We start from the raw sequence: 13,645 nt of genomic DNA on the forward strand, positions 1-13,645 counted from the left end.
CTTTGGCTCAGGTCATGATCCTGGAGTCCCGGGATCGAGTCCCACATTGGGCTCCCTGCTCAGCAGGGAGTCTGCTTCTCCCTCTGACCCTTTTCCCTCTTGTGCTATCTCTCATTCTCTCTCTCTCAAATAAATAAATAAAATCTTTAAATAAAAAGTGTATCTAAATATAAACAGCTTCTTCAAAATAAGAGCTATTTATTTAATAAGAGAAAGACTTTGAGAATATACAATGTATTCAAAAGTGTAGATCTACAATAAAAGTATGTGCATTAGTCAGCTCATGGAAAATCCTGAGGCTAAATGATGAGAAGAGTAGAATCTTTCCTCTCTTGTTTTTTTCCAGTATCTATGTAAGAAATTCCTGGTGATCATGAGAAATCCTTATGGAAATTCAGCTACCAATTCACAAGCTTCAGTAAAAGTTCTGTTTTTTTCTGAAATGAGATTTGTTCCCACGGGATAAATGTGTTTGCGATATTGTTGCTTTTATGGGAATTGCAGCCATTTTATCATGACACTTCAAGGCAGTATTTCTTCTTTGTTCATATTTGCCTTAGAATCTAAAGATCTTTCCAAGTTTGTAAGTGACAGATAAGAATTTTTCCAAATTTAATCAGGGAAATTCTCTTACTATATTAGAATGTACCTTACTATACAGTTTTGATGTATTGCCTAAGAAAAGAAGAGCTATATACTCCAGTTTGGTTTAATATGCCTTATCAGAAGAGCGTTCGAATTGGCTAGAAACTATTTTGACATGTACTTGAAGACTATAAATACTGCAAATGACAGCTTTTAAGAAATGTGATAAATAGCAAAGGTCTGTAAATGCTATCAAATAATTTCTGAAAATGAAAAGTAATTTTCCACTCCCACTGCTGGCAAATTTGTCAACCACAGTTTGGTAGAACCAAAACATCTGCTCTTTGAAGCTGTGTAAACTCTCGCGGTAAAATGATGCATTATTTTGTTTTCAGATATATATTCATCTCGTTCCTGATTTAGTATGTTTATGAAGTACTAAGTTCCTGATTTAAACTCTTGTGCAGTTAGATTAAAGACAGAAGTTTTATTGATTAAAGTTTGAGTTTTGGTACTGTTCTCTTTCTTCTTTTCCTATTTTTCTTCTTACTGTGCTGCAGAAGAACACGTATCTTTGTTCTTTCTTTTCCATTTCTTTTTTTTTTTTACTTTGAGGTTTAAAAAAGCTAATACATGTAAAGAATATAAAACATTGAATTAGAATATAGTAAGCATTTACTAGATCTTAGCTATTATTGTTGAAAGGAATTATATTAAGCATTAATGCATTTTAATTTTATAATTTAAAAAAGTATACTTTTTGATAACTCATGATTTTAGCATAGAGTATTAATCAGTGATATACGAAGTACCTGCTTATGCCAAGTCCCAGGTATACAGTAGCAACTGCAGCACATCATAGGTACACCATGGATGTAATGATGAATAGAACACAGTTGTATATCTTAAAGAATTTATTTAGTAAGGAAGATGGATGTCTAAATAGTATTTTAAATATCTTTATTTTGTTTGAATTCTAAAAGGGCTTCCTGGAAAAAATGGTTTAGGGACTGAAAAGAAGATCATTTCAGATAGGAAGAACAGTCTGAAAAAACATACAAAGACCAGAACACAGACAACAATGTAAACTCTGGTATTTCTGGAGTATACAGTGCATGTGATATGATGAGGCATGGATAAAAATTATTTTGGAACAGCCTGACAAGGCCATGTTTAGGACATATTTATTGTTTTCTTTTACTGCAATGTTCTTTATCCATCTATCTTTCAGCTCCTACAGATGGCTGCTAGTTCATTACCATTTTAGAAACACCTTGCCTGATCACTCTATATAACAGAAAATCTATACTTCTACCCCTTATTTTTGTTTCTTTATTCTCATCCTGCTTTATTATTTTAAAGATTCTTAAAACCATCAAGAACATTCTGTACTTACCCACTTACTTGTTTTATTGTCTGTATTGCTCATTTAATAAACATTCCATTAAGGAGGCAACTTTGCTCCATTTACTGCAGTATTCCCAGTACCTTAAGCAGTGCCTGGCAAATAACAGGCACTCAATAAAAATTTTTCTTGAATTAATGATTTTCCTCATTTATTTATTAATCAAAGGTTAAGTAAACATGCATAATTACCTATTTTAGTGGACACCTCTTCTCCTTTCCCATTTACTTGTTAAACAATTTGCATTCCATTTTCCAGATTATAAATTCCTTTGGCACAATTACCTTATCTTGTTTACTGTTGAATCTGAACATATAAATGGCATATAATAGGTGCTTAAATACATAAATGTTAAAAAAATTCTACAACCATCATTCCAATGCTTTCCAATGCTCCTCTTCATCGGAGTCTCTTATTTTTTATGCCTATGTTTCTACCCTGTCATTGCATGCATTCTTTTTAGACTCTTCTGAAAATCCTTGAAATGTTGGGGTTTCTCAAGATCACATTCTAGACCCCTTCCTATTTTAAACTCTCCCTAAATCTTTTCATTAATTGTAATTCTAGGGCAATGTGTCTTAGGATATCTTTAAAAAGCACTGTTCATTTAAAAAAATACTGATTTTGACTTATAATTCAGTTTCTCATATGAGTTTAAGACACTGATAAGATTTCTCAGTGGAAATATCCATACTTAACCATTAGCAAAACATTATCAACTACTACTGTAACATCAACAACATGGATAAATAAAACATTCCTCATCATATCTCCCCCTTAACAACAACAATGCAGCATCGATCCACAGACAAAGTATCTTCGTGGGAGTTGTGGGATCCAGGGAGATGTATTATCCACCCATGTGTCAGCTGCAGACCTGATGGTGGCCCATGAATCAACTTCAGGCCCTCTCAGCCATAGTCAGGAGCCTCTGGAGAACAGTGTCATGGACAATCACCCATGAACGAGAGAGGCTTTATAGAAGACCAGGTTTACAACAGAGAAGTTCCAGTACACTGTTGTAGCAAAATGAATGAATGAATGAATTTGGATGCATTGGAGAGGGTGAGGAACAGTTTGACCTAACCTGCATCATAAGCAACAAAAGCAAAAAATAGATAAGTGGAACCAATTCAAACTAAAGAGCTTCTATACAGCAAAGGAAATGATCAACAAAATGAAAAGGCAACCTATGGAATGAAAGAAATTATTTGCAAATCATATTTGTAAGGGGTTAATATCCAAAATATATAAGGAACTCCTACAACTCACTAGCAAAATATCAAACCATCCATGCTAAAAATTAGCAGAGGAATTGAGTAGACATTTTTTTCTAAAGAAAACATGCAAATGGCCAACAGGTACATGAAAGGTATGCAACATCTTGAGGGAAATGTAAATTGAAAGCACAGTGAGATACCACCTCACACCTGAGAATGGCTAGTATCAAAAAGCAAGAGTTAAGTGTTGGTGAAGATATAAAAAAAGTGATGCATTGTTATGGAAATGTAAACTGATACAGCCACTATGGAAAACAGTATGGAGGTTACTTAAAAAGGTAAAAATTGTATCACCATATTATCCAGCAATCACCCTCGGGGGTATTTACCTGAAAGAAATGAAACCAGGAACTCAAAGACATATCTACAGTCCTATTTCCATCGTGGCATTGTTCACTATAGCCAAGATATAACAATAACCTAAATTTTAGTTGACAGATGAATGGATAAAAAAAATATGATGTATATATGCGGAACTAGAACAAACAGTCCTAAAATTTGTATGGAACCACAAAAGACCCAGAATAGTCAAAGCAATCTTGAAAAAGAAAAACAAAACTGAAGGTATCACAAATCCAGACTTCAAGTTATATTACAAAGACAAGAGTATGGTACTGGCACAAAAATAGACACAGAGATGGATCAGTGGAACAGAGTCTATTCTGAGGACCTCATAGATATTAGCTCATTCGTTCTTCACAGCAACCTTATGGGGTTGCTATAGATGGAAGTACTGAGGCAAGAAAGATTATATAATTTTTTTTTAATATCACCAAAGTCATTAAGTAGAATCAGATATAGTACTAAGCCATCTGCTCTTGACCTCCACAGCAAACCACCTCTTGACATGACATGTGCTGTCCCTTTAATTTTGGCTTATACTACAAAAAACCCTCATTATTTATTAGTGCATAATTTACCTGATTCCTGAGATACAGACCAAAAAAAAAAAAAAAACCTGTCTGTGAGGTTGCAAAGCTGAACATAGAGAAATATAGCTACTCCCTGGGACAATTGGGAAATGCTAATCTCAAGAGGTTAATTATTGCAAATTAGGAGCTCTCAGTAGTCTGGAAGCATCAGGAAAGAAATAGTAATATGTACTGATAAAGAATCATGGGCTTTGTTGGGAAACACTTTATACTGGCATTAATAAAAAAATCAGAAGTAACCATGCTTTGGATGCTTAAAATTTTCAGGTTTTGGCATATTAAGAATTCAGTCAAAAAGACCAAAAAAGGCTTTAGGATTACTATAACTGAGTGAAAGGATGACTCTTGAATACAGACCACAACTTAAGGGAAACCATTCTCTATTTTAAAATGCATTTTTCTTAGAATCATGTATTTATACTTAATTAGAGCATATTTATTTTTACTGTTTTAAAATTAAAGTTTGTTTAGAAAGACTAATGCCCCATCTCAATAACTATGGCTATGTTTACACTTTCTACCCAAGTGAGGTGCTTTGTGATAGTCAACTAAAAGTATTATGATCCCCAAGGTGCAGTGAAGCCTCTCCTATTCTCTCCCCATGAGCCCTCTCCCCAACGTAAACAAGGCAAAACCCATTAACTTTCTTCATACATTGCCTTATGGCAACTTACCAGTATTAGAAGTTGATTTTTATAATATGAAATTTTACTGTCCATATTTTAAACTCTCATGGCCTTAAGTGTAAAGTTTTATACACAAAAAAGGCTACAAATTCTGACATAAATTTTAATAAGGAAATTGTTAATCTAAACTACCAGGAATGGGGAAATGTTACCCCACTGATGTTGCTAATCATTTTTTTTAAATTTTCTTTTTCTTTCCCTACTTAAAAAAAGTTTGTGATTATTCTTAAATTATAAATAATACATACTTATTATAGATCATGCAGAATATATAGGATAGTAACATATAGAGAAAATGGTCACTAGGCAAACATGATCACTTGTGTAAAAAAATAGTGCATTTTCATCTAGTCTTTTCTCTCTTTCCATTTACATTTCTAAATAATGTCAAATATTATATTCGTACATTTAAAAAAACACTAAGTAGTTCATATTCTGAAAAATTATTTCTAAGTAGTAAAATGGCAGTAAATTTCATCTTAATCCAAGAAATTAAAGGAAATCTGTATGAGAAAAGCATGAACAATTAGTAAAAACATGTAATTTCTTTTATAATTATAGAAGAAATTAATTTTCTCTTTTTCAGAAAGTATAGAAAATGAGGAAAAGAAAATTAATTACCCATAATCTCACTATCTGAAACCAATAATCTAAAATGAATACTATTTTCATTGTTCCATCTATTTTCTATAACCAATGATCTAGACTCAATATTCAATTCAATTGAAAGTGTATTCTATGAAAAATGCTGTTGCTATTTTGGTAAGGATTCCATTAAATGTTTAGGTTGCTTTGGGTCAGGGACATTTTAACGTATTGGTTCTCCCAGTCCATGAACATGGAATATCTTTTCATTTGTTTGTGTCATCTTCAATTTCTTTCATCAGTGTTTTATAGTTTTCAGAGTACAAGTTTTTCACCTCCTTGGTTAAGTTAATTGATAGGTATTTTATTATTTTATTATTTTATTATTTGTGGTGCAGTTGTAAATGGGATTGTTTTCTTAATTTCTCTTTCTGCTGCTTCATTATTAGTTCATGGAAATGCAACTGATTTCTGGAGATTGATTTTGTGTCTTGCTACTTTACTGAATTTATGTATCAGTTCTACTAGTATTTTGGTGGAGTCTTTATCGTGTCATTTGATGAAGATAAGTACTGTACTTTGCTCATTCTTCTAGTTTTCAGTATTAATTACAATGTAAAAGTTTGTAATTTTCTGTTTACACATTGCATAATGGTCAGATTTGATAAAATTCTATTCACTTTTTATCATTTCCTCTTTTTAGAAATGTAAATAGAACATTTATTAAAAGATTTTCCTGTTTCTCTTTTAGCTTTTATTTTCTTATTTCACCCCAGAATATTTATATATTTACATTACTTGCATATTATAGATATAACACAATTCTTTCACATTTGTTCCCAATCATCCGTAGGATTAAAGAGGGAACCTGGAGGATATTATGCTAAGTGACATAAGCCAAGCAGAGAAGGACAAATTCTGCATGATTCCATTTATATGAGGAAGCTAGAATAGTCAAACTCATCAAAACAGCAAATAGAATGGTAGTTGACAGTGACTGGGAGATGGAGTGGGGAGATGTTGGTCAAAGGGTACAAAGTTTCAGTTATGCAAGATGAAAAATTTCTAGAGATGTGATGTACAACATTATGCCTATAGTTAACACTACTATATTGTAAATATCAAAATTTGTTAAGAGAGTAGATTTCATGTGAAGTGTTCTTATCATAGAAAAAGAATCTTACTCTAAGTGGAAAAAAATTGAAAATATTTTCAAGGGCAATGTAAATTATTAAATATATAAATGAAGTTATTTTCATACATATCTACTTTTCTCTAAATGCTTCAATTATCTAAATTAAAACATAAAATATACATTATAAATAGTAAATATTTAAATTAAGTAAAAATGAGTTGAAATTTTTTATTAATTAAAAATTATATCTCATTATATAAGAATAAAACCATTCACAATTCTAATGGCTAATGTACTAATATAAAAAATATGATTGGGCACCTGGGCGGCTTAGTTGGTTAGGCGACTGCCTTTGGCTCAGGTCGTGATCCTGGAGTCCCGGGATCGAGTCCCGCATTGGGCTCCCTGCTCAGTGGGGAGTCTGCTTCTCCCTCTGACCCTCCCCCCTCTTATGTACTCTCTCTCTCTCTCATTCTCGCTCTCTCAAATAAATAAATAAATAAATAAATAAATAAAATCTTTAAAAAATATGCTTCATGCATACAAGTCCCATAGATACATAAATTTGGTGGTTATATGAATTATTTGACGTTAAAAATACTCATTAATGACGGGCGCCTGGGTGGCTCAGTTGGTTAAGCGACTGCCTTCGGCTCAGGTCATGATCCTGGAGTCCCGGGATCGAGTCCCGCATCGGGCTCCCCGCTGAGCGAGGAGTCTGCTTCTCCCTCTGAACCTCTTCCCTCTCATGCTCTCTATCTCTCATTCTCTCTCTCAAATAAATAAATAAAATCTTAAAAAAAAAATACTCATTAATGACAAAGTGCCACTATTGCAAAACCTACACTAAATCATGGGTGCCTGGAAAATCACAAACTGGAAGATGAACAAAAATAAGCAAATAGATTCTTGGTGTTACTGGAAAATTATATTTTACTATATAAGAACTTATTGCCTTCAGGCTCCCAAAAAAGAGGACCTCAAAATTGCATTAAATTTTTGTTTTTCTTTGTTCTTTTTTTGTATTTCTTCTTTTCATTTTCTTTATTTTTTTATTTTTTGTGAGACACAACTCACATATAACACTGTGTAAGTTTAAGTTGTATAACATGTTGATTTGATACACTCAGATATTGCAATATGATTGCCACCATAGTGTTATCTAACACCTTCATCATGTCACAAAATCATCATTTGTGTGTGGGGGGGAAGAAAATTTAGGATCTAGTTTCCAAGTAACTGTCAAGTGTGTAATACAGTGTTGTTAATCAGAATCACAAAGCTGTGCATTAGATCCCAAATTTGTGCTTTTCTTTTCAAGTAGTTCAATCTCTTTGTATAAAGCAGTGTTCTTCTCTGACATCCAGAGGAGTGCCATACACAAGCTTCATGACCTTCCCATGCAATTGTCCCTATTTTGAGAACACAGGGTAAAAGTTGTGAAGAAGGGTTTTCCTGGAGCATAAAACATGGTAGCCACTAGGGAGATGCTATGTCAGCACTCAGCACTGAATCCTGAAAGAAAGGGTGCCTATGTGCTCTGAAATAATGTAATGTATGGAAGGTTGTAATATTTGGAGACTTCTAAAGAACAAGCCCGTAGTGGGGCTCATCTCGCTCAGGTTCTAGGGCTGTAAGAAGAGGTTTCAATTTTAGAAAATATTTTCTTTTTTTTTAAGATTTTATTTAATTATTTGACAGAGAGAGAGACAGTGAGAGAGGGAACACAAGCAGGGGGAGTGGGAGAGGGAGAAGCAGGCTTCCTGCTCAGCAGGGAGCCTGATGCAGGGCTTGATCCCAGGACCCTGGGATCATAACCTGAGCCAAAGGCAGACGCTTAATGACTGAGCCACCCAGGCGCCCCTGGAAAATATTTTCTAAATTGTTTTTTGTTTTTCCCTTTTAAATTTCTTTTAGTAAGATAAAATCTCCAATCCACTCTTGGAGGTGAAATAAGATATAAATGTTGTTCAAACAAAAATATCTGAAAAAGTTAATTTTTAGCATGATTTTGAGTTTCAATACCACTGAATAGTACAAATTATGTCTTATTTTGATTGCAGTTTGACAGAAAAGGTCACATAGTTAAAAGAAAAATGAATAATAAGATTATCCTAGAAATGTCTTCACAATTATACTAGTGGTTCTCCATTAATATTTTATCTATAAACACGAAAATATATACACACAAAGATCTGTGAATAAAACATTCACGTCCTAATGATTTCTGTACATCTTTGACCTATAAAAATTATAATTTCTACCAATAACTGGTTTGGAATATTGAATAAATAATTTAAACACTGTTTTTGTTTCTTCATCTTTATAACAAGAGTAATAGTATATTTGTTATCATTCCCATTTGTGCAATGCCATGAAAAGTACATGCTGCTCCCAAAATATAAGATGATTATGATGATGAATCAGTGCTGTACGGAAAGAAGTTCTTCCTCTACCCTTCAAGGTCTTCCAGCTGGAGTAAGAATTAAATTTACATGAAACAGATTAACGGGAGAAAAAAAAAAGTTTTGTTTTGTGTACACAGAGGCCCAATAATGAAATTGAAACCTCAAGAAATGACCAAGCCAGGCAGTTTTTATACTTTTTGGGCAAACAGACAAGACATTTGTAAGGAATTGACATGGTAAAGAGAACAGGTGTTTGGGAGCTTTAATTAGTAGGAAATTCTAAACACAATTCTAATCTAGAGGTAGTAGATTAGAAAAAAAAAATACAAGTTTGTTTCCACTGCTTTCTCATTTTTCAAGTCTCTATCCCTGGTATTTTTCAAATGGGAGATTTATTTCCCACTTTCAGGGGGACAGAGGAGGGTCTGAGTATTCTTGCATGGGCTGTTTCTTAAGTAAGTTTTATTTAAAATCATCAATATGCCAAAGGAGTACATTGGGAGCAGCTTGCCCTTGGCCCCTATGGTGCTTATTATAGTGTCTGGCAAAGTAGTGCTAAGGAACTATTCACTGAATTAATGAACACCTGGATGCATATGATCCAAGCCCAGAATTTTTTTAAAGATTTTATTTATTTATTTGAGAGAGAGAGAGAGAGAGCACCCATAACTGGAAGGAGGGGCAGAGGGAGAGAGTCTCAAGTAAACTCTGTGCTGAGCCTAATCTGGGGCTCAATCTCATGACTCTGAGATCATGACCTGAACCAAAACAAAGAGTCACACACTTAACTAACTGGGCCACCCAGGTGCCTGAGAATAATTTCCTTAAAAGTAATCATTGAAACACTGGGTGTTATATGTAAGAGTTGAATCACTAAGTTCTACTCCTGAAACCAATCTTACACGATATGTTAACTAACTACAACTTAAATAAAAAGTTGAAAAATAATAAATAAAAATAAAAAGGTAGTAATCAAGGAAGATGGTACCCCATCACAGTTCCTATGAAAAGGTAGGAGCCTGATTTGGAGAACGTGCCTCATTCTCAGTTGTGAAACTACCTCATCATAAAGATACAAGGATTTAATTTTTCCTTTGGATAATGCCAATTAAATAACACAGATGGTCACTCCAATTACCAAGTGTATTTAAAATGAATTCTGTGACAAATGGTGCTGTCAAGTCCTCTTATTGAGGACTAGTTATGGTTTATCTTGAGAACATGTGTGCAATGTGTTGTACCTGATTGACTATATAAAAGGGTGCAATCGCTTTCTGTCTGCCATCTTTTTAGCATATTGCTTGTGATATGCAACATATAACACCCAGTGTTTCAATGATTACCTTTAAGGAAATTATTCTCAGGCACCTGGGTGGCTCAGTTAGTTAAGTGTGTGACTCTTTGTTTTGGCTCATCTTTTTAGCAGATTGCTTGTGATATGTTTAATGCTTACCCAATAATTTTTTTAATCTCTTTTACCTTTGTGGAGAAGTTTTCAGATTTGGGAGGAGATTTTGTTTTAAATTAGTTTTCCCAACAATTCTGGCAATGGGGATAAGATGTTGTTTAAACCACCCAGTCCATGGTATATTGTTATGGCAACCCTGGGAAAACTAAAGAGCTTTCCTCCCAAACAAATAAATTACTGGTATTTTGGAGGTTGAATATCATTCAGAAGAAAAAAAGTAAAACTAATTTGGATGGTCAAAAAAAAAATATTGAGAGAAATGGAGGAGGAAATACAAGAATTAAAGGCACCTTCTCTTTCATAGAAGTGCTGCCTCCTTTCTCTGCTCTCTGTGTTCCTTCTTCCTCTGTTTGTCTTTATCTCTCATGGCCTCAAAATGACTCCAAAGAAGAAGTGAGTGAGACCTTTTATCTGGACAGTTCTCCTGAAAAGAATGAGGAGGACACAACCCTGTCAGCTGGTGATGACATATCTGCTCTGTTTGAGGAGCAAGTGTGAATGCCTGGTGTAGTAGCCCAGATTCCACCTCCTACCATCCCTACACCAGGTAGTTAGGAGAGCAGATGTGATAAGACTTGATCCGGAAATAATTGAGAACTTGAATGAAAGACTGTCCCCTACAAAAGCAACAGGATGGACAATAGCTGCACTAGTCACTTAGAAAACAAAACAAAACAAAACTTACAAACAAGGTGCTAATCTGATGAATGCTAACAAAAGAAGGGAAGCAAAAGAGGCCTATAAATTACATTTTTCTTGTCTCAAAGAGAGGAAAACCAGGCATTCCTATTTGGATCATGAGCAAAGCTGATGTCATTGAGAGGCTACCCAGGATTCCTGGGTCATCCCATGCCTTCCGCATCAGCTGATATTACTCATTTAAAAGGCTTCCTTCCTCTGGGCCCCAGAGGTTTTCAGTACTCTGTTTTCAATTTAGAGCCCCACACATGGAGATATGAACTGGCTACTACATGGAATTCTGCAACCAGCCAATTTTGCTCCTTTGATGGATCAGGAACACTGCATTTCCAAAGATTACTGCATCAACGAATTATGGTGACCAGGGGAAGCCGATTATCTGCCACCCCAACACGCTAGTATGGAAGATCAGAGGGTGTAAGAGATCCAGTGAAAGGAATGGCTGACAGTTGTACCTGAAGCCTTACTCGTAAAGGTGAGCTGGGAGAAGTTGTAGCACAGCACCCAGAAGACAGGTCTGTCCCCAGCTGATTTCCATCAATGGTTTGTTGAAGCTTTCACAGAATTTATTGGCATGGATCCAAGGGTGGATCAAAATAGCCCACCTTTATCTTGGTTTTCTTGCAGACTCTCCAAACCCAAGTTAGGAAAAAGGACAGACTATTATTCAGATCTTAGCAGCAACGACTCAGTTTGAGGGTAATCTAGAGAAAGACGAAGAAGAAATTAAAGACTGCTGGGTTGGCTGCTCAGTAGGAACTCTTTACTAAAGGGAATAATCCCTACTCTGGCCAACCTATAAAGGGAAGAAAGGAAGAAGGGGGACTATATGTAATTTTTACAAGGAACCAGGATATTAGAAGGATTGTAGAAAGAGACAGTGTAGAATGGAAGAGTAAGGGAATCAGAAAATCCCAGAAAGCTAGGGAGTAATTGGTGAACCACTTCAAGGAGACATATGTGAGCAGTCTCTGAGGTGGAAACTGGTGATACTTCACATGTAGTTTCCCCAGTTTCTCACTTTGCATTTGCTGAAAGTTGGTGGTATTTCATATTAACCTTGTTCCTTTTCATCCTTCCTCCTTTTCCTCCATGGTGTCCATATAGATAGGTCCCCTGAATGAGGAACATGTATTCTTACTTTCCTCTGCTTCTCCTGTAAATCTGCTGGGAAGAGACCTACCATCAGAAAGTCTACCATATTCTGTACTTTGAAAGGACAGTCTGTGGGGCATCTTGGGAAGATGGCGTTTTATTTAGTTACCAGGTGCCCTCTGAAAGAGAAGGGCTATGTCAGTAAGTGGCAGTCTTACTCTATGCTGGAAAAGCACCCTGAACTGAAACAGATCAGTGTATCATTTTGGGTGCTAGGGAATAACGATACTGGTTTCATTTGAGATGTAGAAACAAAACTAAACTAAACTAAAAGAATAAGTCATGGCCACATGTAAAGTAGTCCCCTTTGTTAAGGGCCCAATAAAAGGAATAAAATCAGTTATAAAAGAATTCGAAAAACAAGGGACAATTTTACACTTCCTCTGTAATATTTCCATACTTCCAATAAGGAAGGAAAATAAATTGATGAAGATGATTGACCACTATATAGATTTGTACAAGATTTTAGAGAAGTAAATACATTTGTCGTTGCATTCATCCCTATAGCACCTCATCTTGCAAGTTTTTTGACTTTGGTACTGTTGTCTGCAGAGATTTTCTCTGTAATTGATCAATGTTCCGCATTTTCTTCCTTTCCTTCCTTCCTTCCTTCCTTCCTTCCTTCCTTCCTTCCTTCCTTCCTTCCTTTCTTTCTTTCTTTCTTTCTTTCTTTCTTTCTTTCTTTCTTTCTTTCTTTCTTTCTTTCTTTCTTTCATTTTCTTTCTATTTTCTTTCTCTTTCTTTCTTTCTTTCTTTCTTTCTTTCTTTCTTTCTTTCTTTCTTTCTTTCTTTCTTCTTTTCTTTCCTTCTTTCCTTCCTTCCTTCCTTTCTCTGTTCTTCTAACATGAATTAAAATTCTCATTTCCTTTTGCTTGTGAAGGAGTCAATTTTTATGGTACAAGCTTTCTCAAAGGTTTTAGACTCTCCTATTGTTTTCTCTAGCTATTTATAAACCACCAGACAAAAAGAAACCTAGAGAAATATTTTCCCCAAAGGAATCTATAATTAGATAAATTTAGATGATTTTCTGGTAGCTTCAGAATTTTTTTATTTTTTTTTGCCTCAGAAATTTTAGAGGAACGCAAAAGTGATATTTTAGCTTTGTTATATTTCTTTGCTTCAAGATGGCGCAAAGGACCGTTAGGCCAATTGCAATATTGCTTAACTGATGGCATCTGTTGTCAGCTACAGACCACAGAATGTTACGTCTAGAAGTCGGCTCACTTTGCAGATGTGATGTAATGCACCACTAATAACAAAAAAACTTGGACAGTTTTGGGGACTAGGACAATATTATAGATCCTGGA

This window comes from Callorhinus ursinus, unplaced genomic scaffold (assembly GCF_003265705.2).
Source record: "Callorhinus ursinus isolate GAN/ISIS: 27379988/994484 unplaced genomic scaffold, GSC_fseal_2.0 scaffold4, whole genome shotgun sequence".
NCBI classification, from domain to species: domain Eukaryota; kingdom Metazoa; phylum Chordata; class Mammalia; order Carnivora; family Otariidae; genus Callorhinus; species Callorhinus ursinus.